Here is a 26,122-nt window from a genome sequence, read left to right as displayed (position 1 = left end):
ATCTTCATCTGAGCCTCTGATGGAGCCACCTGCAGACCAGCAGCCAGTATAGGAGGAATGCGTGCCTGCAGACCAGCAGCCAGTATAGGAGGAATGCGTGCCTGCAGACCAGCAGCCAGTATAGGAGGAATGCGTGCCTGCAGACCAGCAGCCAGTATAGGAGGAATGCGTGCCTGCAGACCAGCAGCCAGTATAGGAGGAATGCGTGCCTGCAGACCAGCAGCCAGTATAGGAGGAATGCGTGCCTGCAGACCAGCAGCCAGTATAGGAGGAATGCGTGCCTACAGACCAGCAGCCGGTATAGGAGGAATGCGTGCCTGCAGACCAGCAGCCAGTATAGGAGGAATGCGTGCCTGCAGACCAGCAGCCAGTATAGGAGGAATGCGTGCCTGCAGCCCAGCAGCCAGTATAGGAGGAATGCGTGCCTGCAGATCAGCAGCCGGTATAGGAGGAATGCATGCCTGCAGACAAGCAGCCGGTATAGGAGGAATGCGTGCCTGCGGACCAGCAGCCGGTATAGGAGGAATGCGTGCCTGCGGACCAGCAGCCAGTATAGGAGGAATGCGTGCCTGCAGACCAGCAGCCAGTATAGGAGGAATGCGTGCCTGCAGACCAGCAGCCAGTATAGGAGGAATGCGTGCCTGCAGACCAGCAGCCGGTATAGGAGGAATGCGTGCCTGCAGACAAGCAGCCGGTATAGGAGGAATGCGTGCCTGCAGACCAGCAGCCAGTATAGGAGGAATGTGTGCCTGCAGACCAGCAGCCGGTATAGGAGGAATGTGTGCCTGCAGACCAGCAGCCGGTATAGGAGGAATGCATGCCTGCAGACCAGCAGCCAGTATAGGAGGAATGCGTGCCTACAGACCAGCAGCCGGTATAGGAGGAATGCGTGCCTGCAGACCAGCAGCCGGTATAGGAGGAATGCATGCCTGCAAACCAGCAGCCAGTATAGGAGGAATGCGTGCCTGCAGACCAGCAGCCAGTATAGGAGGAATGCGTGCCTGCAGACCAGCAGCCAGTATAGGAGGAATGCGTGCCTGCAGACCAGCAGCCAGTATAGGAGGAATGCGTGCCTGCAGACCAGCAGCCGGTATAGGAGGAATGTGTGCCTGCAGACCAGCAGCCAGTATAGGAGGAATGTGTGCCTGCAGACCAGCAGCCGGTATAGGAGGAATGCATGCCTGCAGACCAGCAGCCAGTATAGGAGGAATGCGTGCCTACAGACCAGCAGCCAGTGTACGAGGAATGCGTGCCTGCAGACCAGCAGCCGGTATAGGAGGAATGCGTGCCCGCAGTGCAGCAGCCGGTATAGGAGGAATGCGTGCCAGCAGACCAGCAGCCAGTATAGGAGGAATGCGTGCCCGCAGACCAGCAGCCAGTATAGGAGGAATGCGTGCCTGCAGACCAGCAGCCAGTATAGGAGGAATGCGTGCCTGCAGACCAGCAGCCAGTATAGGAGGAATGCGTGCCTGCAGACCAGCAGCCAGTATAGGAGGAATGCGTGCCTGCAGACCAGCAGCCAGTATAGGAGGAATGCGTGCCTGCAGACCAGCAGCCAGTATAGGAGGAATGCGTGCCTGCAGACCAGCAGCCAGTATAGGAGGAATGCGTGCCTGCAGACCAGCAGCCAGTATAGGAGGAATGCGTGCCTGCAGATCAGCAGCCGGTATAGGAGGAATGCGTGCCTGCAGATCAGCAGCCGGTATAGGAGGAATGCGTGCCTGTAGACCAGCAGCCGGTATAGGAGGAATGCGTGCCTGCAGACCAGCAGCCGGTATAGCAGGAATGCGTGCCTGCAGACCAGCAGCCGGTATAGGAGGAATGCGTGACCGCAGACCAGCAGCCGGTATAGGAGGAATGCGTGACCGCAGACCAGCAGCCGGTATAGGAGGAATGTGTGCCTACAGACCAGCAGCCAGTATAGGAGGAATGCGTGCCTGCAGACCAGCAGCCAGTATAGGAGGAATGCGTGCCTGCAGACCAGCAGCCAGTATAGGAGGAATGCGTGCCTGCAGACCAGCAGCCAGTATAGGAGGAATGCGTGCCCGCAGACCAGCAGCCAGTATAGGAGGAATGCGTGCCCGCAGACCAGCAGCCAGTATAGGAGGAATGCGTGCCCGCAGACCAGCAGCCAGTATAGGAGGAATGCGTGCCCGCAGACCAGCAGCCAGTATAGGAGGAATGCGTGCCCGCAGACTAGCAGCCAGTATAGGAGGAATGCGTGCCCGCAGACCAGCAGCCGGTATAGGAGGAATGCGTGCCTGCAGACCAGCAGCCGGTATAGGAGGAATGCGTGCCTGCAGACCAGCAGCCGGTATAGGAGGAATGCGTGCCTGCAGATCAGCAGCCAGTATAGGAGGAATGCGTGCCTGCGGACCAGCAGCCAGTATAGGAGGAATGCGTGCCTGCAGACCAGCAGCCAGTATAGGAGGAATGCGTGCCTGCAGACCAGCAGCCAGTATAGGAGGAATGTGTGCCTGCCGACCAGCAGCCAGTATAGGAGGAATGCGTGCCTGCAGACCAGCAGCCAGTATAGGAGGAATGCGTGCCTGCAGACCAGCAGCCAGTGTAGGAGGAATGCGTGCCTGCAGACCAGCAGCCAGTATAGGAGGAATGCGTGCCTGCAGACCAGCAGCCAGTATATGAGGAATGCGTGCCTGCAGACCAGCAGCCAGTATAGGAGGAATGCGTGCCTGCAGACCAGCAGCCAGTATAGGAGGAATGCGTGCCTGCAGACCAGCAGCCAGTATAGGAGGAATGCGTGCCTGCAGACCAGCAGCCAGTATAGGAGGAATGCGTGTCCGCAGTGCAGCAGCCGGTATAGGAGGAATGCGTGCCCGCAGTGCAGCAGCCGGTATAGGAGGAATGCGTGCCTGCAGACCAGCAGCTGGTATAGGAGGAATGCGTGCCTGCAGACCAGCAGCCGGTATAGGAGGAATGCGTGCCTGCAGACCAGCAGCCAGTATAGGAGGAATGCGTGCCTGCAGACCAGCAGCCAGTATAGGAGGAATGCGTGCCTGCAGACCAGCAGCCAGTGTACGAGGAATGCGTGCCTGCAGACCAGCAGCCAGTATAGGAGGAATGCGTGCCTGCAGACCAGCAGCCAGTATAGGAGGAATGCGTGCCCGCTGTGCAGCAGCCAGTATAGGAGGAATGCGTGCCTGCAGACCAGCAGCCAGTATAGGAGGAATGCGTGCCCGCAGACCAGCAGCCAGTATAGGAGGAATGCGTGCCTGCGGACCAGCAGCCAGTATAGGAGGAATGTGTGCCTGCAGACCAGCAGCCAGTATAGGAGGAATGCCTGCCTGCAGACCAGCAGCCAGTATAGGAGGAATGCGTGCCTGCAGACCAGCAGCCAGAATAGGAGGAATGCCTGCCTGCAGACCAGCAGCCAGTATAGGAGGAATGCGTGCCTGCAGATCAGCAGCCAGTATAGGAGGAATGCGTGCCTGCAGACCAGCAGGCAGTATAGGAGGAATGCGTGCCTGCAGATCAGCAGCCGGTATAGGAGGAATGCGTGCCTGCAGACCAGCAGCCAGTATAGGAGGAATGCATGCCTGCAGACCAGCAGCCAGTATAGGAGGAATGCGTGCCTGCAGACCAGCAGCCAGTATAGGAGGAATGCGTGCCTGCAGATCAGCAGCCAGTATAGGAGGAATGCGTGCCTGCAGACCAGCAGCCAGTATAGGAGGAATGCGTGCCTGCAGACCAGCAGCCAGTATAGGAGGAATGTGGAGGAATGCGTGCCTGCAGACCAGCAACCAGTATAGGAGGAATGCGTGCCTGCAGACCGGCAGCCGGTATAGGACGAATGCGTGCCTGCAGACCGGCAGCCAGTATAGGAGGAATGCGTGCCTGCAGACCGGCAGCCAGTATAGGAGGAATGCGTGCCTGCAGACCGGCAGCCAGTATAGGAGGAATGCGTGCCTGCAGACCGGCAGCCAGTATAGGAGGAATGCGTGCCTGCAGACCGGCAGCCAGTATAGGAGGAATGCGTGCCTGCAGACCGGCAGCCAGTATAGGAGGAATGCGTGCCTGCAGACCGGCAGCCAGTATAGGAGGAATGCGTGCCTGCAGACCAGCAGCCAGTATAGGAGGAATGCGTGCCTGCAGACCAGCAGTCAGTATAGGAGGAATGCGTGCCTGCAGACCAGCAGCCAGTATAGGAGGAATGCGTGCCTGCAGACCAGCAGCCAGTATAGGAGGAATGCGTGCCTGCAGATCAGCAGCCAGTATAGGAGGAATGCGTGCCTGCAGACCAGCAGCCAGTATAGGAGGAATGCGTGCCTGCAGACCAGCAACCAGTATAGGAGGAATGCGTGCCTGCAGACCAGCAGCCAGTATAGGAGGAATGCGTTACTGCAGACTAGCAGCCAGTATAGGAGGAATGCGTGCCTGCAGACCAGCAGCCGGTATAGGAGGAATGCGTGCCTGCAGACCAGCAGCCAGCATAGGAGGAATGCGTGCCTGCAGACCAGCAGCCAGCATAGGAGGAATGCGTGCCTGCAGACCAGCAGCCAGCATAGGAGGAATGCGTGCCTGCAGACCAGCAGCCAGCATAGGAGGAATGCGTGCCTGCAGACCAGCAGCCGGCATAGGAGGAATGCGTGCCTGCAGACCAGCAGCCAGCATAGGAGGAATGCGTGCCTGCAGACCAGCAGCCAGCATAGGAGGAATGCGTGCCTGCAGACCAGCAGCCAGCATAGGAGGAATGCGTGCCTGCAGACCAGCAGCCAGTATAGGAGGAATGCGTGCCTGCAGACCAGCAGCCAGTATAGGAGGAATGTGTGCCTGCAGACCAGCAGCCAGTATAGGAGGAATGTGTGCCTGCAGCCAGTATAGGAGGAATGCGTGCCTGCAGACCAGCAGCCAGTATAGGAGGAATGCGTGCCTGCAGACCAGCAGCCAGTATAGGAGGAATGCGTGCCTGCAGACCAGCAGCCAGTATAGGAAGAATGCGTGCCTGCAGATCAGCAGCCAGTATAGGAGGAATGCGTGCCTGCAGACCAGCAGCTGGTATAGGAGGAATGCGTGCCTGCAGACCAGCAGCCGGTATAGGAGGAATGCGTGCCTGCAGACCAGCAGCCAATATAGGAGGAATGCGTGCCTGCAGACCAGCAGCCAGTATAGGAGGAATGCGTGCCTGCAGACCAGCAGCCAGTATAGGAGGAATGCGTGCCTGCAGATCAGCAGCCAGTATAGGAGGAATGCGTGCCTGCAGACCAGCAGCCAGTATAGGAGGAATGTGTGCCTGCAGACCAGCAGCCAGTATAGGAGGAATGTGTGCCTGCAGCCAGTATAGGAGGAATGCGTGCCTGCAGACCAGCAGCCAGTATAGGAGGAATGCGTGCCTGCAGACCAGCAGCCAGTATAGGAGGAATGCGTGCCTGCAGACCAGCAGCCAGTATAGGAAGAATGCGTGCCTGCAGATCAGCAGCCAGTATAGGAGGAATGCGTGCCTGCAGATCAGCAGCCAGTATAGGAGGAATGCGTGCCTGCAGACCAGCAGCCAGTATAGGAGGAATGCGTGCCTGCAGACCAGCAGCCAGTATAGGAGGAATGCGTGCCTGCAGACCAGCAGCCAGTATAGGAGGAATGCGTGCCCGCAGACCAGCAGCCAGTATAGGAGGAATGCGTGCCCGCAGACCAGCAGCCAGTATAGGAGGAATGCGTGCCCGCAGACCAGCAGCCAGTATAGGAGGAATGCGTGCCTGCAGACCAGCAGCCAGTATAGGAGGAATGCGTGCCTGCAGACCAGCAGCCAGTATAGGAGGAGTGTGTGCCTGCAGACCAGCAGCCAGTATAGGAGGAATGTGTGACTGCAGACCAGCAGCCAGTATAGGAGGAATGCGTGCCTGCAGACCAGCAGCCAGTATCGGAGGAATGCGTGCCCGCAGACCAGCAGCCGGTATAGGAGGAATGCGTGCCTGCAGACCAGCAGCCGGTATAGGAGGAATGCGTGCCTGCAGACCAGCAGCCGGTATAGGAGGAATGCGTGCCTGCAGACCAGCAGCCGGTATAGGAGGAATGCGTGCCTGCAGACCAGCAGCCGGTATAGGAGGAATGCGTGCCTGCAGACCAGCAGCCGGTATAGGAGGAATGCGTGCCTGCAGACCAGCAGCCAATATAGGAGGAATGCGTGCCTGCAGACCAGCAGCCAGTATAGGAGGAATGCGTGCCTGCAGACCAGCAGCCAGTATAGGAGGAATGCGTGCCTGCAGACCAGCAGCCGGTATAGGAGGAATGCGTGCCTGCAGATCAGCAGCCGGTATAGGAGGAATGCGTGCCTGCAGACCAGCAGCCAGTATAGGAGGAATGCGTGCCTGCAGACCAGCAGCCAGTATAGGAGGAATGCGTGCCCGCTGTGCAGCAGCCAGTATAGGAGGAATGCGGGCCTGCAGACCAGCATCCAGTATAGGAGGAATGCGTGCCCGCAGACCAGCAGCCAGTATAGGAGGAATGCGTGCCTGCGGACCAGCAGCCAGTATAGGAGGAATGTGTGCCTGCAGACCAGCAGCCAGTATAGGAGGAATGCCTGCCTGCAGACCAGCAGCCAGTATAGGAGGAATGCGTGCCTGCAGACCAGCAGCCAGTATAGGAGGAATGCGTGCCTGCAGACCAGCAACCAGTATAGGAGGAATGCGTGCCTGCAGACCAGCAGCCAGTATAGGAGGAATGCGTTACTGCAGACTAGCAGCCAGTATAGGAGGAATGCGTGCCTGCAGACCAGCAGCCGGTATAGGAGGAATGCGTGCCTGCAGACCAGCAGCCAGCATAGGAGGAATGCGTGCCTGCAGACCAGCAGCCAGCATAGGAGGAATGCGTGCCTGCAGACCAGCAGCCAGCATAGGAGGAATGCGTGCCTGCAGACCAGCAGCCAGCATAGGAGGAATGCGTGCCTGCAGACCAGCAGCCGGCATAGGAGGAATGCGTGCCTGCAGACCAGCAGCCAGTATAGGAGGAATGCGTGCCTGCAGACCAGCAGCCAGTATAGGAGGAATGTGTGCCTGCAGACCAGCAGCCAGTATAGGAGGAATGTGTGCCTGCAGCCAGTATAGGAGGAATGCGTGCCTGCAGACCAGCAGCCAGTATAGGAGGAATGCGTGCCTGCAGACCAGCAGCCAGTATAGGAGGAATGCGTGCCTGCAGACCAGAAGCCAGTATAGGAAGAATGCGTGCCTGCAGATCAGCAGCCAGTATAGGAGGAATGCGTGCCTGCAGACCAGCAGCTGGTATAGGAGGAATGCGTGCCTGCAGACCAGCAGCCGGTATAGGAGGAATGCGTGCCTGCAGACCAGCAGCCAATATAGGAGGAATGCGTGCCTGCAGACCAGCAGCCAGTATAGGAGGAATGCGTGCCTGCAGACCAGCAGCCAGTATAGGAGGAATGCGTGCCTGCAGATCAGCAGCCAGTATAGGAGGAATGCGTGCCTGCAGACCAGCAGCCAGTATAGGAGGAATGTGTGCCTGCAGACCAGCAGCCAGTATAGGAGGAATGTGTGCCTGCAGCCAGTATAGGAGGAATGCGTGCCTGCAGACCAGCAGCCAGTATAGGAGGAATGCGTGCCTGCAGACCAGCAGCCAGTATAGGAGGAATGCGTGCCTGCAGACCAGCAGCCAGTATAGGAAGAATGCGTGCCTGCAGATCAGCAGCCAGTATAGGAGGAATGCGTGCCTGCAGATCAGCAGCCAGTATAGGAGGAATGCGTGCCTGCAGACCAGCAGCCAGTATAGGAGGAATGCGTGCCTGCAGACCAGCAGCCAGTATAGGAGGAATGCGTGCCTGCAGACCAGCAGCCAGTATAGGAGGAATGCGTGCCCGTAGACCAGCAGCCAGTATAGGAGGAATGCGTGCCCGCAGACCAGCAGCCAGTATAGGAGGAATGCGTGCCCGCAGACCAGCAGCCAGTATAGGAGGAATGCGTGCCCGCAGACCAGCAGCCAGTATAGGAGGAATGCGTGCCTGCAGACCAGCAGCCAGTATAGGAGGAATGCGTGCCTGCAGACCAGCAGCCAGTATAGGAGGAGTGTGTGCCTGCAGACCAGCAGCCAGTATAGGAGGAATGTGTGACTGCAGACCAGCAGCCAGTATAGGAGGAATGCGTGCCTGCAGACCAGCAGCCAGTTTCGGAGGAATGCGTGCCCGCAGACCAGCAGCCGGTATAGGAGGAATGCGTGCCTGCAGACCAGCAGCCGGTATAGGAGGAATGCGTGCCTGCAGACCAGCATCCGGTATAGGAGGAATGCGTGCCTGCAGACCAGCAGCCGGTATAGGAGGAATGCGTGCCTGCAGACCAGCAGCCGGTATAGGAGGAATGCGTGCCTGCAGACCAGCAGCCGGTATAGGAGGAATGCGTGCCTGCAGACCAGCAGCCAGTATAGGAGGAATGCGTGCCTGCAGACCAGCAGCCAGTATAGGAGGAATGCGTGCCTGCAGACCAGCAGCCAGTATAGGAGGAATGCGTGCCTGCAGATCAGCAGCCGGTATAGGAGGAATGCGTGCCTGCAGACCAGCAGCCGGTATAGGAGGAATGCGTGCCTGCAGACCAGCAGCCGGTATAGGAGGAATGCGTGCCTGCAGATCAGCAGCCGGTATAGGAGGAATGCGTGCCTGCAGACCAGCAGCCAGCATAGGAGGAATGCGTGCCTGCAGACCAGCAGCCAGTATAGGAGGAATGCGTGCCCGCTGTGCAGCAGCCAGTATAGGAGGAATGCGTGCCCGCAGACCAGCAGCCAGTATAGGAGGAATGCGTGCCTGCGGACCAGCAGCCAGTATAGGAGGAATGTGTGCCTGCAGACCAGCAGCCAGTATAGGAGGAATGCCTGCCTGCAGACCAGCAGCCAGTATAGGAGGAATGCGTGCCTGCAGACCAGCAGCCAGTATAGGAGGAATGCGTGCCTGCAGACCAGCAACCAGTATAGGAGGAATGCGTGCCTGCAGACCAGCAGCCAGTATAGGAGGAATGCGTTACTGCAGACTAGCAGCCAGTATAGGAGGAATGCGTGCCTGCAGACCAGCAGCCGGTATAGGAGGAATGCGTGCCTGCAGACCAGCAGCCAGCATAGGAGGAATGCGTGCCTGCAGACCAGCAGCCAGCATAGGAGGAATGCGTGCCTGCAGACCAGCAGCCAGCATAGGAGGAATGCATGCCTGCAGACCAGCAGCCAGCATAGGAGGAATGCGTGCCTGCAGACCAGCAGCCGGCATAGGAGGAATGCGTGCCTGCAGACCAGCAGCCAGTATAGGAGGAATGCGTGCCTGCAGACCAGCAGCCAGTATAGGAGGAATGTGTGCCTGCAGACCAGCAGCCAGTATAGGAGGAATGTGTGCCTGCAGCCAGTATAGGAGGAATGCGTGCCTGCAGACCAGCAGCCAGTATAGGAGGAATGCGTGCCTGCAGACCAGCAGCCAGTATAGGAGGAATGCGTGCCTGCAGACCAGAAGCCAGTATAGGAAGAATGCGTGCCTGCAGATCAGCAGCCAGTATAGGAGGAATGCGTGCCTGCAGACCAGCAGCTGGTATAGGAGGAATGCGTGCCTGCAGACCAGCAGCCGGTATAGGAGGAATGCGTGCCTGCAGACCAGCAGCCAATATAGGAGGAATGCGTGCCTGCAGACCAGCAGCCAGTATAGGAGGAATGCGTGCCTGCAGACCAGCAGCCAGTATAGGAGGAATGCGTGCCTGCAGATCAGCAGCCAGTATAGGAGGAATGCGTGCCTGCAGACCAGCAGCCAGTATAGGAGGAATGTGTGCCTGCAGACCAGCAGCCAGTATAGGAGGAATGTGTGCCTGCAGCCAGTATAGGAGGAATGCGTGCCTGCAGACCAGCAGCCAGTATAGGAGGAATGCGTGCCTGCAGACCAGCAGCCAGTATAGGAGGAATGCGTGCCTGCAGACCAGCAGCCAGTATAGGAAGAATGCGTGCCTGCAGATCAGCAGCCAGTATAGGAGGAATGCGTGCCTGCAGATCAGCAGCCAGTATAGGAGGAATGCGTGCCTGCAGACCAGCAGCCAGTATAGGAGGAATGCGTGCCTGCAGACCAGCAGCCAGTATAGGAGGAATGCGTGCCTGCAGACCAGCAGCCAGTATAGGAGGAATGCGTGCCCGCAGACCAGCAGCCAGTATAGGAGGAATGCGTGCCCGCAGACCAGCAGCCAGTATAGGAGGAATGCGTGCCCGCAGACCAGCAGCCAGTATAGGAGGAATGCGTGCCCGCAGACCAGCAGCCAGTATAGGAGGAATGCGTGCCTGCAGACCAGCAGCCAGTATAGGAGGAATGCGTGCCTGCAGACCAGCAGCCAGTATAGGAGGAGTGTGTGCCTGCAGACCAGCAGCCAGTATAGGAGGAATGTGTGACTGCAGACCAGCAGCCAGTATAGGAGGAATGCGTGCCTGCAGACCAGCAGCCAGTATCGGAGGAATGCGTGCCCGCAGACCAGCAGCCGGTATAGGAGGAATGCGTGCCTGCAGACCAGCAGCCGGTATAGGAGGAATGCGTGCCTGCAGACCAGCATCCGGTATAGGAGGAATGCGTGCCTGCAGACCAGCAGCCGGTATAGGAGGAATGCGTGCCTGCAGACCAGCAGCCGGTATAGGAGGAATGCGTGCCTGCAGACCAGCAGCCGGTATAGGAGGAATGCGTGCCTGCAGACCAGCAGCCAGTATAGGAGGAATGCGTGCCTGCAGACCAGCAGCCAGTATAGGAGGAATGCGTGCCTGCAGACCAGCAGCCAGTATAGGAGGAATGCGTGCCTGCAGATCAGCAGCCGGTATAGGAGGAATGCGTGCCTGCAGACCAGCAGCCAGTATAGGAGGAATGCGTGCCTGCAGACCAGCAGCCGGTATAGGAGGAATGCGTGCCTGCAGATCAGCAGCCGGTATAGGAGGAATGCGTGCCTGCAGACCAGCAGCCAGCATAGGAGGAATGCGTGCCTGCAGACCAGCAGCCAGTATAGGAGGAATGCGTGCCCGCTGTGCAGCAGCCAGTATAGGAGGAATGCGGGCCTGCAGACCAGCATCCAGTATAGGAGGAATGCGTGCCCGCAGACCAGCAGCCAGTATAGGAGGAATGCGTGCCCGCAGACCAGCAGCCAGTATAGGAGGAATGCGTGCCTGCGGACCAGCAGCCAGTATAGGAGGAATGTGTGCCTGCAGACCAGCAGCCAGTATAGGAGGAATGCCTGCCTGCAGACCAGCAGCCAGTATAGGAGGAATGCGTGCCTGCGGACCAGCAGCCAGTATAGGAGGAATGCGTGCCTGCAGACCAGCAGCCAGTATAGGAGGAATGCCTGCCTGCAGACCAGCAGCCGGTATAGGAGGAATGCGTGCCTGCAGATCAGCAGCCAGTATAGGAGGAATGCGTGCCTGCAGACCAGCAGCCGGTATAGGAGGAATGCGTGCCTGCAGACCAGCAGCCAGCATAGGAGGAATGCGTGCCCGCAGACCAGCAGCCAGCATAGGAGGAATGCGTGCCTGCAGACCAGCAGCCAGCATAGGAGGAATGCGTGCCTGCAGACCAGCAGCCAGCATAGGAGGAATGCGTGCCTGCAGACCAGCAGCCGGCATAGGAGGAATGCGTGCCTGCAGACCAGCAGCCAGTATAGGAGGAATGCGTGCCTGCAGACCAGCAGCCAGTATAGGAGGAATGTGTGCCTGCAGACCAGCAGCCAGTATAGGAGGAATGTGTGCCTGCAGCCAGTATAGGAGGAATGCGTGCCTGCAGACCAGCAGCCAGTATAGGAGGAATGCGTGCCTGCAGACCAGCAGCCAGTATAGGAGGAATGCGTGCCTGCAGACCAGCAGCCAGTATAGGAGGAATGCGTGCCTGCAGACCAGCAGCCAGTATAGGAGGAATGCGTGCCTGCAGACCAGCAGCCAGTATAGGAGGAATGCGTGCCTGCAGATCAGCAGCCAGTATAGGAGGAATGCGTGCCTGCAGACCAGCAGCCAGTATAGGAGGAATGCGTGCCTGCAGACCAGCAGCCAGTATAGGAGGAATGTGGAGGAATGCGTGCCTGCAGACCAGCAGCCAGTATAGGAGGAATGTGTGCCTGCAGACCGGCAGCCGGTATAGGAGGAATGCGTGCCTGCAGACCAGCAGCCAGTATAGGAGGAATGCGTGCCTGCAGACCAGCAGCCAGTATAGGAGGAATGCGTGCCTACAGATCAGCAGCCAGTATAGGAGGAATGTGTGCCTGCAAACCAGCAGCCAGTATAGGAGGAATGCGTGCCTGCAGACCAGCAGCCAGTATAGGAGGAATGCGTGCCTGCAGACCAGCAGCCAGTATAGGAGGAATGCGTGCCTGCAGACCAGCAGCCAGTATAGGAGGAATGCGTGCCTGCAGATCAGCAGCCAGTATAGGAGGAATGCGTGCCTGCAGACCAGCAGCCAGTATAGGAGGAATGCGTGCCTGCAGACCAGCAGCCGGTATAGGAGGAATGCGTGCCTGCAGACCAGCAGCCAGTATAGGAGGAATGTGGAGGAATGCGTGCCTGCAGACCAGCAGCCAGTATAGGAGGAATGCGTGCCTGCAGACCAGCAGCCAGTATAGGAGGAATTTGGAGGAATGCGTGCCTGCAGACCAGCAGCCAGTATAGGAGGAATGTGTGCCTGCAGACCGGCAGCCGGTATAGGAGGAATGCGTGCCTGCAGACCAGCAGCCAGTTTTGGAGGAATGCGTGCCTGCAGACCAGCAGCCAGTATAGGAGGAATGCGTGCCTGCAGATCAGCAGCCAGTATAGGAGGAATGCGTGCCTGCAGACCAGCAGCCAGTATAGGAGGAATGCGTGCCTGCAGACCAGCAGCCAGTATAGGAGGAATGCGTGCCTGCAGATCAGCAGCCAGTATAGGAGGAATGCGTGCCTGCAGATCAGCAGCCAGTATAGGAGGAATGCGTGCCTGCAGACCAGCAGCCAGGATAGGAGGAATGCGTGCCTGCAGATCAGCAGCCAGTATAGGAGGAATGCGTGCCTGCAGACTAGCAGCCAGTATAGGAGGAATGCGTGCCTGCAGACCAGCAGCCAGTATAGGAGGAATGCGTGCCTGCAGACCAGCAGCCAGTATAGGAGGAATGCGTGCCTGCAGACCAGCAGCCAATATAGGAGGAATGCGTGCCTGCAGACCAGCAGCCAGTATAGGAGGAATGCGTGCCTGCAGATCAGCAGCCAGTATAGGAGGAATGCGTGCCTGCAGACCAGCAGCCAGTATAGGAGGAATGCGTGCCTGCAGACCAGCAGCCAGTATAGGAGGAATGCCTGCCTGCAGACCAGCAGCCAGCATAGGAGGAATGCGTGCCTGCAGACCAGCAGCCAGCATAGGAGGAATGCGTGCCTGCAGACCAGCAGCCAGCATAGGAGGAATGCGTGCCTGCAGACCACCAGCCAGCATAGGAGGAATGCGTGCCTGCAGACCAGCAGCCAGTATAGGAGGAATGCGTGCCTGCAGACCAGCAGCCAGTATAGGAGGAATGCGTGCCTGCAGACCAGCAGCCAGTATAGGAGGAATGTGTGCCTGCAGCCAGTATAGGAGGAATGCGTGCCTGCAGACCAGCAGCCGGTATAGGAGGAATGCGTGCCTGCAGACCAGCAGCCAGTATAGGAAGAATGCGTGCCTGCAGACCAGCAGCCAGTATAGGAGGAATGCGTGCCTGCAGACCAGCAGCCAGTATAGGAGGAATGCCTGCCTGCAGACCAGCAGCCAGTATAGGAGGAATGCGTGCCTGCAGACCAGCAGCCAGTATAGGAGGAATGCATGCCTGCAGACCAGCAGCCAGTATAGGAGGAATGCGTGCCTGCAGACCAGCAGCCAGTATAGGAGGAATGTGTGCCTGCAGCCAGTATAGGAGGAATGCGTGCCTGCAGACCAGCATCCGGTATAGGAGGAATGCGTGCCTGCAGACCAGCAGCCAGTATAGGAGGAATGCGTGCCTGCAGACCAGCAGCCAGTATAGGAGGAATGCCTGCCTGCAGACCAGCAGCCAGTATAGGAGGAATGCCTGCCTGCAGACCAGCAGCCAGTATAGGAGGAATGCGTGCCTGCAGACCAGCAGCCAGTATAGGAGGAATGCGTGCCTGCAGACCAGCAGCCAGTATAGGAGGAATGTGTGCCTGCAGACCAGCAGCCAGTATAGGAGGAATGTGTGCCTGCAGACCAGCAGCCGGTATAGGAGGAATGCGTGCCCGCAGACCAGCAGCCAGTATAGGAGGAATGCGTGCCTGCAGACCAGCAGCCGGTATAGGAGGAATGCGTGCCCGCAGACCAGCAGCCAGTATAGGAGGAATGCCTGCCTGCAGACCAGCAGCCAGTATAGGAGGAATGCGTGCCTGCAGACCAGCAGCCAGTATAGGAGGAATGCGTGCCTGCAGACCAGCAGCCAGTATAGGAGGAATGCGTGCCTGCAGACCAGCAGCCAGTATAGGAGGAATGCGTGCCTGCAGACCAGCAGCTAGTATAGGAGGAATGCGTGCCTGCAGAACAGCAGCCAGTATAGGAGGAATGTGTGCCTGCAGACTAGCAGCCAGTATAGGAGGAATGCGTGCCTGCAGACCAGCAGCCAGTATAGGAGGAATGCGTGCCTGCAGACCAGCAGCCAGTATAGGAGGAATGTGTGCCTGCAGACCAGCAGCCAGTATAGGAGGAATGCGTGCCTGCAGACCAGCAGCCGGTATAGGAGGAATGCGTGCCTGCAGATCAGCAGCCAGTATAGGAGGAATGTGTGCATGCAGACCGGCAGCCAATATAGGAGGAATGCGTGCCTGCAGACCAGCAGCCAGTATAGGAGGAATGCGTGCCTGCAGACCGGCAGCCAGTATAGGAGGAATGCGTGCCTGCAGACCAGCAGCCAGTATAGGAGGAATGCGTGCCTGCAGACCAGCAGCCAGTATAGGAGGAATGCGTGCCTGCAGACCAGCAGCCAGTATAGGAGGAATGCGTGCCTGCAGACCAGCAGCCAGTATAGGAGGAATGCGTGCCTGCAGACCAGCAGCCAGTATAGGAGGAATGCGTGCCTGCAGATCAGCAGCCAGTATAGGAGGAATGCGTGCCTGCAGACCAGCAGCCAGTATAGGAGGAATGCGTGCCTGCAGACCAGCAGCCAGTATAGGAGGAATGTGGAGGAATGCGTGCCTGCAGACCAGCAGCCAGTATAGGAGGAATGTGTGCCTGCAGACCGGCAGCCGGTATAGGAGGAATGCGTGCCTGCAGACCAGCAGCCAGTATAGGAGGAATGCGTGCCTGCAGACCAGCAGCCAGTATAGGAGGAATGCGTGCCTACAGATCAGCAGCCAGTATAGGAGGAATGTGTGCCTGCAAACCAGCAGCCAGTATAGGAGGAATGCGTGCCTGCAGACCAGCAGCCAGTATAGGAGGAATGCGTGCCTGCAGACCAGCAGCCAGTATAGGAGGAATGCGTGCCTGCAGACCAGCAGCCAGTATAGGAGGAATGCGTGCCTGCAGATCAGCAGCCAGTATAGGAGGAATGCGTGCCTGCAGACCAGCAGCCAGTATAGGAGGAATGCGTGTCTGCAGACCAGCAGCCGGTATAGGAGGAATGCGTGCCTGCAGACCAGCAGCCAGTATAGGAGGAATGTGGAGGAATGCGTGCCTGCAGACCAGCAGCCAGTATAGGAGGAATGCGTGCCTGCAGACCAGCAGCCAGTATAGGAGGAATTTGGAGGAATGCGTGCCTGCAGACCAGCAGCCAGTATAGGAGGAATGTGTGCCTGCAGACCGGCAGCCGGTATAGGAGGAATGCGTGCCTGCAGACCAGCAGCCAGTTTTGGAGGAATGCGTGCCTGCAGACCAGCAGCCAGTATAGGAGGAATGCGTGCCTGCAGATCAGCAGCCAGTATAGGAGGAATGCGTGCCTGCAGACCAGCAGCCAGTATAGGAGGAATGCGTGCCTGCAGACCAGCAGCCAGTATAGGAGGAATGCGTGCCTGCAGATCAGCAGCCAGTATAGGAGGAATGCGTGCCTGCAGATCAGCAGCCAGTATAGGAGGAATGCGTGCCTGCAGACCAGCAGCCAGGATAGGAGGAATGCGTGCCTGCAGATCAGCAGCCAGTATAGGAGGAATGCGTGCCTGCAGACTAGCAGCCAGTATAGGAGGAATGCGTGCCTGCAGACCAGCAGCCAGTATAGGAGGAATGCGTGCCTGCAGACCAGCAGCCAGTATAGGAGGAATGCGTGCCTGCAGACCAGCAGCCAATATAGGAGGAATGCGTGCCTGCAGACCAGCAGCCAGTATAGGAGGAATGCGTGCCTGCAGATCAGCAGCCAGTATAGGAGGAATGCGTGCCTGCAGACCAGCAGCCAGTATAGGAGGAATGCGTGCCTGCAGACCAGCAGCCAGTATAGGAGGAATGCCTGCCTGCAGACCAGCAGCCAGCATAGGAGGAATGCGTGCCTGCAGACCAGCAGCCAGCATAGGAGGAATGCGTGCCTGCAGACCAGCAGCCAGCATAGGAGGAATGCGTGCCTGCAGACCACCAGCCAGCATAGGAGGAATGCGTGCCTGCAGACCAGCAGCCAGTATAGGAGGAATGCGTGCCTGCAGACCAGCAGCCAGTATAGGAGGAATGCGTGCCTGCAGACCAGCAGCCAGTATAGGAGGAATGTGTGCCTGCAGCCAGTATAGGAGGAATGCGTGCCTGCAGACCAGCAGCCGGTATAGGAGGAATGCGTGCCTGCAGACCAGCAGCCAGTATAGGAAGAATGCGTGCCTGCAGACCAGCAGCCAGTATAGGAGGAATGCGTGCCTGCAGACCAGCAGCCAGTATAGGAGGAATGCCTGCCTGCAGACCAGCAGCCAGTATAGGAGGAATGCGTGCCTGCAGACCAGCAGCCAGTATAGGAGGAATGCATGCCTGCAGACCAGCAGCCAGTATAGGAGGAATGCGTGCCTGCAGACCAGCAGCCAGTATAGGAGGAATGTGTGCCTGCAGCCAGTATAGGAGGAATGCGTGCCTGCAGACCAGCATCCGGTATAGGAGGAATGCGTGCCTGCAGACCAGCAGCCAGTATAGGAGGAATGCGTGCCTGCAGACCAGCAGCCAGTATAGGAGGAATGCGTGCCTGCAGACCAGCAGCCAGTATAGGAGGAATGCCTGCCTGCAGACCAGCAGCCAGTATAGGAGGAATGCGTGCCTGCAGACCAGCAGCCAGTATAGGAGGAATGCGTGCCTGCAGACCAGCAGCCAGTATAGGAGGAATGTGTGCCTGCAGACCAGCAGCCAGTATAGGAGGAATGTGTGCCTGCAGACCAGCAGCCGGTATAGGAGGAATGCGTGCCCGCAGACCAGCAGCCAGTATAGGAGGAATGCGTGCCTGCAGACCAGCAGCCGGTATAGGAGGAATGCGTGCCCGCAGACCAGCAGCCAGTATAGGAGGAATGCCTGCCTGCAGACCAGCAGCCAGTATAGGAGGAATGCGTGCCTGCAGACCAGCAGCCAGTATAGGAGGAATGCGTGCCTGCAGACCAGCAGCCAGTATAGGAGGAATGCGTGCCTGCAGACCGGCAGCCAGTATAGGAGGAATGCGTGCCTGCAGACCAGCAGCCAGTATAGGAGGAATGCGTGCCTGCAGACCAGCAGCCAGTATAGGAGGAATGCGTGCCTGCAGACCAGCAGCCAGTATAGGAGGAATGCGTGCCTGCAGACCAGCAGCCAGTATAGGAGGAATGCGTGCCTGCAGACCAGCAGCCAGTATAGGAGGAATGCGTGCCTGCAGACCAGCAGCCAGTATAGGAGGAATGTGTGCCTGCAGACCAGCAGCCAGTATAGGAGGAATGTGTGCCTGCAGACCAGCAGCCGGTATAGGAGGAATGCGGAGGAATGCGTGCCCGCAGACCAGCAGCCAGTATAGGAGGAATGCCTGCCTGCAGACCAGCAGCCAGTATAGGAGGAATGCGTGCCTGCAGACCAGCAGCCAGTATAGGAGGAATGCGTGCCTGCAGACCAGCAGCCAGTATAGGAGGAATGCGTGCCTGCAGACCAGCAGCCAGTATAGGAGGAATGCGTGCCTGCAGACCAGCAGCTAGTATAGGAGGAATGCGTGCCTGCAGAACAGCAGCCAGTATAGGAGGAATGTGTGCCTGCAGACTAGCAGCCAGTATAGGAGGAATGCGTGCCTGCAGACCAGCAGCCAGTATAGGAGGAATGCGTGCCTGCAGACCAGCAGCCAGAATAGGAGGAATGTGTGCCTGCAGACCAGCAGCCAGTATAGGAGGAATGCGTGCCCGCAGACTAGCAGCCAGTATAGGAGGAATGCGTGCCCGCAGACCAGCAGCCAGTATAGTAGGAATGCGTGCCTGCAGCCAGTATAGGAGGAATGCGTGCCTGCAGACCAGCAGCCGGTATAGGAGGAATGCGTGCCTGCAGACCAGCAGCCAGTATAGGAGGAATGCGTGCCTGCAGACCAGCAGCCAGTATAGGAGGAATGCGTGCCTGCAGACCAGCAGCCAGTATAGGAGGAATGCCTGCCTGCAGACCAGCAGCCAGTATAGGAGGAATGCGTGCCTGCAGACCAGCAGCCAGTATAGGAGGAATGCCTGCCTGCAGACCAGCAGCCAATGTAGGAGGAATGCGTGCCTGCAGATCAGCAGCCAGTATAGGAGGAATGCGTGCCTGCAGACAAGCAGCCGGTATATTAGGAATGGGTGCCTGCAGACCAGCAGCCAGTATAGGAGGAATGCGTGCCTGCAGACCAGCAGCCAGTATAGGAGGAATGCGTGCCTGCAGACCAGCAGCCAGTATAGGAGGAATGCGTGCCTGCAGACCAGCAGCCAGTATAGGAGGAATGCGTGCCTGCAGACCAGCAGCCAGTGTAGGAGGAATGCGTGCCTGCAGATCAGCAGCCAGTATAGGAGAAATGCGTGCCTGCAGACAAGCAGCCGGTATATGAGGAATGTGTGCCTGCAGACCAGCAGCCAGTATAGGAGGAATGCGTGCCTGCAGACCAGCAGCCGGTATAGGAGGAATGTGTGCCTGCAGACCAGCAGCCAGTATAGGAGGAATGCGTGCCTGCAGACCAGCAGCCAGTATAGGAGGAATGCATGCCTGCAGCCAGTATAGGAGGAATGCGTGCCTGCAGACAAGCAGCCGGTATATGAGGAATGTGTGCCTGCAGACCAGCAGCCAGTATAGGAGGAATGCGTGCCTGCAGACCAGCAGCCGGTATAGGAGGAATGTGTGCCTGCAGACCAGCAGCCAGTATAGGAGGAATGCGTGCCTGCAGACCAGCAGCCAGTATAGGAGGAATGCGTGCCTGCAGACCAGCAGCCAGTATAGGAGGAATGTGTGCCTGCAGACCAGCAGCCAGTATAGGAGGAATGCCTGCCTGCAGACCAGCAGCCAGTATAGGAGGAATGCGTGCCTGCAGACCAGCAGCCGGTATACTGTAAGAGGAATGCGTGCCTGCAGACCAGCAGCCAGTATAGGAGGAATGTGTGCCTGCAGACCAGCAGCCAGTATAGGAGGAATGCGTGCCTGCAGACCAGCAGCCAGTATAGGAGGAATGCGTGCCTGCAGACCAGCAGCCAGTATAGGAGGAATGCGTGCCTGCAGACCAGCAGCCGGTATACTGTAGGAGGAATGTGTGCCTGCAGACCAGCAGCCAGTATAGGAGGAATGCGTGCCTGCAGACCAGCAGCCGGTATAGGAGGAATGCGTGCCTGCAGACCAGCAGCCGGTATAGGAGGAATGCGTGCCTGCAGACCAGCAGCCGGTATAGGAGGAATGTGTGCCTGCAGCCAGTATAGGAGGAATGCGTGCCTGCAGACCAGCAGCCAGCATAGGAGGAATGCGTGCCCGCAGACCAGCAGCCGGTATAGGAGGAATGCGTTCCCGCAGACCAGCAGCCAGTATAGGAGGAATGCGTGCCTGCAGACCAGCAGCCAGTATAGGAGGAATGCGTGCCTGCAGACCAGCAGCTAGTATAGGAGGAATGCGTGCCTGCAGACCAGCAGCCAGTATAGGAGGAATGCGTGCCTGCAGACCAGCAGCCAGTATAGGAGGAATGCGTGCCTGCAGACCAGCAGCCAGTATAGGAGGAATGCGTGCCTGCAGACCAGCAGCCGGTATAGGAGGAATGCGTGCCTGCAGACCAGCAGCCGGTATAGGAGGAATGCGTGCCTGCGGACCAGCAGCCAGTATAGGAGGAATGCGTGCCTGCGGACCAGCAGCCAGTATAGGAGGAATGCGTGCCTGCAGACCAGCAGCCAGTATAGGAGGAATGCGTGCCTGCAGACCAGCAGCCAGTATAGGAGGAATGCCTGCCTGCCTGCAGACCAGCAGCCAGTATAGGAGGAATGCCTGCCTGCCTGCAGACCAGCAGCCAGTATAGGAGGAATGCGTGCCTGCAGATCAGCAGCCAGTATAGGAGGAATGCGTGCCTGCGGACCAGCAGCCAGTATAGGAGGAATGCGTGCCTGCAGACCAGCAGCCGGTATAGGAGGAATGCGTGCCTGCAGACCAGCAGCCGGTATAGGAGGAATGCCTGCCTGCAGACCAGCAGCCATTATAGGAGGAATGCGTGCCTGCAGACCAGCAGCCAGTATAGGAGGAATGCGTGCCTGCAGACCAGCAGCCAGTATAGGAGGAATGCGTGCCTGCAGACCAGCAGCCGGTATAGGAGGAATGCGTGCCTGCAGACCAGCAGCCGGTATAGGAGGAATGCGTGCCTGCAGACCAGCAGCCGGTATAGGAGGAATGCGTGCCTGCAGACCAGCAGCCGGTATAGGAGGAATGCGTGCCTGCAGACCAGCAGCCAGTATAGGAGGAATGCGTGCCTGCAGACCAGCAACCAGTATAGGAGGAATGCGTGCCTGCAGACCAGCAGCCAGTATAGGAGGAATGCGTGCCTGCAGACCAGCAGCCAGTATAGGAGGAATGCGTGCCTGCAGACCAGCAGCCGGTATAGGAGGAATGCGTGCCTGCAGACCAGCAGCCAGTATAGGAGGAATGCGTGCCTGCAGACCAGCAGCCAGTATAGGAGGAATGCGTGCCTGCAGACCAGCAGCCAGTATGGGAGGAATGCGTGCCTGCAGACCAGCAGCCGGTATAGGAGGAATGCGTGCCTGCAGACCAGCAGCCAGTATAGGAGGAATGTGTGCCTGCAGACCAGCAGCCAGTATAGGAGGAATGCGTGCCTGCAGACCAGCAGCCGGTATAGGAGGAATGCGTGCCTGCAGACCAGCAGCCAGTATACTGTAGGAGGAATGCGTGCCTGCAGACCAGCAGCCGATATAGGAGGAATGCGTGCCTGCAGATCAGCAGCCGGTATAGGAGGAATGCGTGCCTGCAGACCAGCAGCCGGTATAGGAGGAATGCGTGCCTGCAGACCAGCAGCCGGTATAGGAGGAATGCGTGCCTGCAGACCAGCAGCCGGTATAGGAGGAATGCGTGCCTGCAGACCAGCAGCCGGCATAGGAGGAATGCGTGCCTGCAGACCAGCAGCCGGTATAGGAGGAATGCGTGCCTGCAGACCATCAGCCGGTATAGGAGGAATGTGTGCCTGCAGACCGGCAGCCAGTATAGGAGGAATGCGTGCCTGCAGACCAGCAGCCAGTATAGGAGGAATGCGTGCCTGCAGACCAGCAGCCAGTATAGGAGGAATGCGTGCCTGCAGACCAGCAGCCAGTATAGGAGGAATGCGTGCCTGCAGACCAGCAGCCAGTATAGGAGGAATGCGTGCCTGCAGACCAGCAGCCAGTATAGGAGGAATGCGTGCCTGCAGACCAGCAGCCAGTATAGGAGGAATGCGTGCCTGCAGACCAGCAGCCAGTATAGGAGGAATGCGTGCCTGCAGACCAGCAGCCGGTATAGGAGGAATGCGTGCCTGCAGACCAGCAGCCAGTATAGGAGGAATGCGTGCCTGCAGACCAGCAGCCAGTATAGGAGGAATGCGTGCCTGCAGACCAGCAGCCAGTATGGGAGGAATGCGTGCCTGCAGACCAGCAGCCGGTATAGGAGGAATGCGTGCCTGCAGACCAGCAGCCAGTATAGGAGGAATGTGTGCCTGCAGACCAGCAGCCAGTATAGGAGGAATGCGTGCCTGCAGACCAGCAGCCGGTATAGGAGGAATGCGTGCCTGCAGACCAGCAGCCAGTATACTGTAGGAGGAATGCGTGCCTGCAGACCAGCAGCCGATATAGGAGGAATGCGTGCCTGCAGATCAGCAGCCGGTATAGGAGGAATGCGTGCCTGCAGACCAGCAGCCGGTATAGGAGGAATGCGTGCCTGCAGACCAGCAGCCGGTATAGGAGGAATGCGTGCCTGCAGACCAGCAGCCGGTATAGGAGGAATGCGTGCCTGCAGACCAGCAGCCGGCATAGGAGGAATGCGTGCCTGCAGACCAGCAGCCGGTATAGGAGGAATGCGTGCCTGCAGACCATCAGCCGGTATAGGAGGAATGTGTGCCTGCAGACCGGCAGCCAGTATAGGAGGAATGCGTGCCTGCAGACCAGCAGCCAGTATAGGAGGAATGCGTGCCTGCAGACCAGCAGCCAGTATAGGAGGAATGCGTGCCTGCAGACCAGCAGCCAGTATAGGAGGAATGCGTGCCTGCAGACCAGCAGCCAGTATAGGAGGAATGCGTGCCTGCAGACCAGCAGCCAGTATAGGAGGAATGCGTGCCTGCAGACCAGCAGCCAGTATAGGAGGAATGCGTGCCTGCAGACCAGCAGCCAGTATAGGAGGAATGCGTGCCTGCAGACCAGCAGCCGGTATAGGAGGAATGCGTGCCTGCAGACCAGCAGCCAGTATACTGTAGGAGGAATGCGTGCCTGCAGACCAGCAGCCAGTATAGGAGGAATGCGTGCCTGCAGACCAGCAGCCAGTATAGGAGGAATGCGTGCCTGCAGACCAGCAGCCGGTATAGGAGGAATGCGTGCCTGCAGATCAGCTGCCGGTATAGGAGGAATGCGTGCCCGCAGACCAGCAGCCAGTATAGGAGGAATGCGTTACTGCAGACTAGCAGCCAGTATAGGAGGAATGCGTGCCTGCAGACCAGCAGCCGGTATAGGAGGAATGCGTGCCTGCAGACCAGCAGCCAGTATAGGAGGAATGCGTGCCTGCAGACCAGCAGCCAGTATAGGAGGAATGCGTGCCTGCAGACCAGCAGCCAGTATAGGAGGAATGCGTGACCGCTGTGCAGCAGCCAGTATAGGAGGATTGCGGGCCTGCAGACCAGCAGCCAGTATAGGAGGAATGCGTGCCTGCAGACCAGCAGCCAGTATAGGAGGAATGCGTGCCTGCAGACCAGCAGCCAGTATAGGAGGAATGCGGGCCTGCAGACCAGCAGCCAGTATAGGAGGAATGCGTGCCTGCAGATCAGCAGCCAGTATAGGAGGAATGCGTGCCTGCAGACCAGCAGCCAGTATAGGAGGAATGCGTGCCTGCAGACCAGCAGCCAGTATAGGAGGAATGTGGAGGAATGCGTGCCTGCAGACCAGCAGCCAGTATAGGAGGAATGTGTGCCTGCAGACCGGCAGCCGGTATAGGAGGAATGCGTGCCTGCAGACCAGCAGCCAGTATAGGAGGAATGCGTGCCTGCAGACCAGCAGCCAGTATAGGAGGAATGCGTGCCTACAGATCAGCAGCCAGTATAGGAGGAATGTGTGCCTGCAGACCAGCAGCCAGTATAGGAGGAATGCGTGCCTGCAGACCAGCAGCCAGTATAGGAGGAATGCGTGCCTGCAGACCAGCAGCCAGAATAGGAGGAATGCGTGCCTGCAGACCAGCAGCCAGTATAGGAGGAATGCGTGCCTGCAGATCAGCAGCCAGTATAGGAGGAATGCGTGCCTGCAGACCAGCAGCCAGTATAGGAGGAATGCGTGCCTGCAGACCAGCAGCCGGTATAGGAGGAATGCGTGCCTGCAGACCAGCAGCCAGTATAGGAGGAATGTGGAGGAATGCGTGCCTGCAGACCAGCAGCCAGTATAGGAGGAATGCGTGCCTGCAGACCAGCAGCCAGTATAGGAGGAATTTGGAGGAATGCGTGCCTGCAGACCAGCAGCCAGTATAGGAGGAATGTGTGCCTGCAGACCGGCAGCCGGTATAGGAGGAATGCGTGCCTGCAGACCAGCAGCCAGTATTGGAGGAATGCGTGCCTGCAGACCAGCAGCCAGTATAGGAGGAATGCGTGCCTGCAGATCAGCAGCCAGTATAGGAGGAATGCGTGCCTGCAGACCAGCAGCCAGTATAGGAGGAATGCGTGCCTGCAGACCAGCAGCCAGTATAGGAGGAATGCGTGCCTGCAGATCAGCAGCCAGTATAGGAGGAATGCGTGCCTGCAGATCAGCAGCAAGTATAGGAGGAATGCGTGCCTGCAGACCAGCAGCCAGGATAGGAGGAATGCGTGCCTGCAGATCAGCAGCCAGTATAGGAGGAATGCGTGCCTGCAGACTAGCAGCCAGTATAGGAGGAATGCGTGCCTGCAGACCAGCAGCCAGTATAGGAGGAATGCGTGCCTGCAGACCAGCAGCCAGTATAGGAGGAATGCGTGCCTGCAGACCAGCAGCCAATATAGGAGGAATGCGTGCCTGCAGACCAGCAGCCAGTATAGGAGGAATGCGTGCCTGCAGATCAGCAGCCAGTATAGGAGGAATGCGTGCCTGCAGACCAGCAGCCAGTATAGGAGGAATGCGTGCCTGCAGACCAGCAGCCAGTATAGGAGGAATGCCTGCCTGCAGACCAGCAGCCAGCATAGGAGGAATGCGTGCCTGCAGACCAGCAGCCAGCATAGGAGGAATGCGTGCCTGCAGACCAGCAGCCAGCATAGGAGGAATGCGTGCCTGCAGACCAGCAGCCAGTATAGGAGGAATGCGTGCCTGCAGACCAGCAGCCTGTATAGGAGGAATGCGTGCCTGCAGACCAGCAGCCAGTATAGGAGGAATGTGTGCCTGCAGCCAGTATAGGAGGAATGCGTGCCTGCAGACCAGCAGCCGGTATAGGAGGAATGCGTGCCTGCAGACCAGCAGCCAGTATAGGAGGAATGCGTGCCCGCTGTGCAGCAGCCAGTATAGGAGGATTGCGGGCCTGCAGACCAGCAGCCAGTATAGGAGGAATGCGTGCCTGCAGACCAGCAGCCAGTATAGGAGGAATGCGTGCCTGCAGACCAGCAGCCAGTATAGGAGGAATGCGGGCCTGCAGACCAGCAGCCAGTATAGGAGGAATGCGTGCCTGCAGATCAGCAGCCAGTATAGGAGGAATGCGTGCCTGCAGACCAGCAGCCAGTATAGGAGGAATGCGTGCCTGCAGACCAGCAGCCAGTATAGGAGGAATGTGGAGGAATGCGTGCCTGCAGACCAGCAGCCAGTATAGGAGGAATGTGTGCCTGCAGACCGGCAGCCGGTATAGGAGGAATGCGTGCCTGCAGACCAGCAGCCAGTATAGGAGGAATGCGTGCCTGCAGACCAGCAGCCAGTATAGGAGGAATGCGTGCCTACAGATCAGCAGCCAGTATAGGAGGAATGTGTGCCTGTAGACCAGCAGCCAGTATAGGAGGAATGCGTGCCTGCAGACCAGCAGCCAGTATAGGAGGAATGCGTGCCTGCAGACCAGCAGCCAGAATAGGAGGAATGCGTGCCTGCAGACCAGCAGCCAGTATAGGAGGAATGCGTGCCTGCAGATCAGCAGCCAGTATAGGAGGAATGCGTGCCTGCAGACCAGCAGCCAGTATAGGAGGAATGCGTGCCTGCAGACCAGCAGCCAGTATAGGAGGAATGCGTGCCTGCAGACCAGCAGCCAGTATAGGAGGAATGTGGAGGAATGCGTGCCTGCAGACCAGCAGCCAGTATAGGAGGAATGCGTGCCTGCAGACCAGCAGCCAGTATAGGAGGAATGCGTGCCTGCAGACCAGCAGCCAGTATAGGAGGAATGCGTGCCTGCAGACCAGCAGCCAGTATAGGAGGAATGCGTGCCTGCAGACCAGCAGCTAGTATAGGAGGAATGCGTGCCTGCAGAACAGCAGCCAGTATAGGAGGAATGCGTGCCTGCAGACTAGCAGCCAGTATAGGAGGAATGCGTGCCCGCAGACTAGCAGCCAGTATAGGAGGAATGCGTGCCCGCAGACCAGCAGCCAGTATAGGAGGAATGCGTGCCTGCAGACCAGCAGCCAGTATA

At 58.4% G+C, this 26,122-nt stretch overlaps 1 protein-coding gene across 2 annotated transcripts in view; it reads left to right on the top strand.

Moving 5' to 3' along the window:
• TEX55 (testis expressed 55) overlaps positions 1-26,122 on the top strand; it is a 124,580-nt gene that overhangs the window by 16,733 nt on the left and 81,725 nt on the right. The gene's annotated exons all lie outside the window — the stretch shown is intronic.

The sequence above is a fragment of the Ascaphus truei genome, chromosome 3, assembly GCF_040206685.1.
Source record: "Ascaphus truei isolate aAscTru1 chromosome 3, aAscTru1.hap1, whole genome shotgun sequence".
NCBI classification, from domain to species: domain Eukaryota; kingdom Metazoa; phylum Chordata; class Amphibia; order Anura; family Ascaphidae; genus Ascaphus; species Ascaphus truei.
This window is presented reverse-complemented; position numbering and strand designations above follow the sequence as displayed.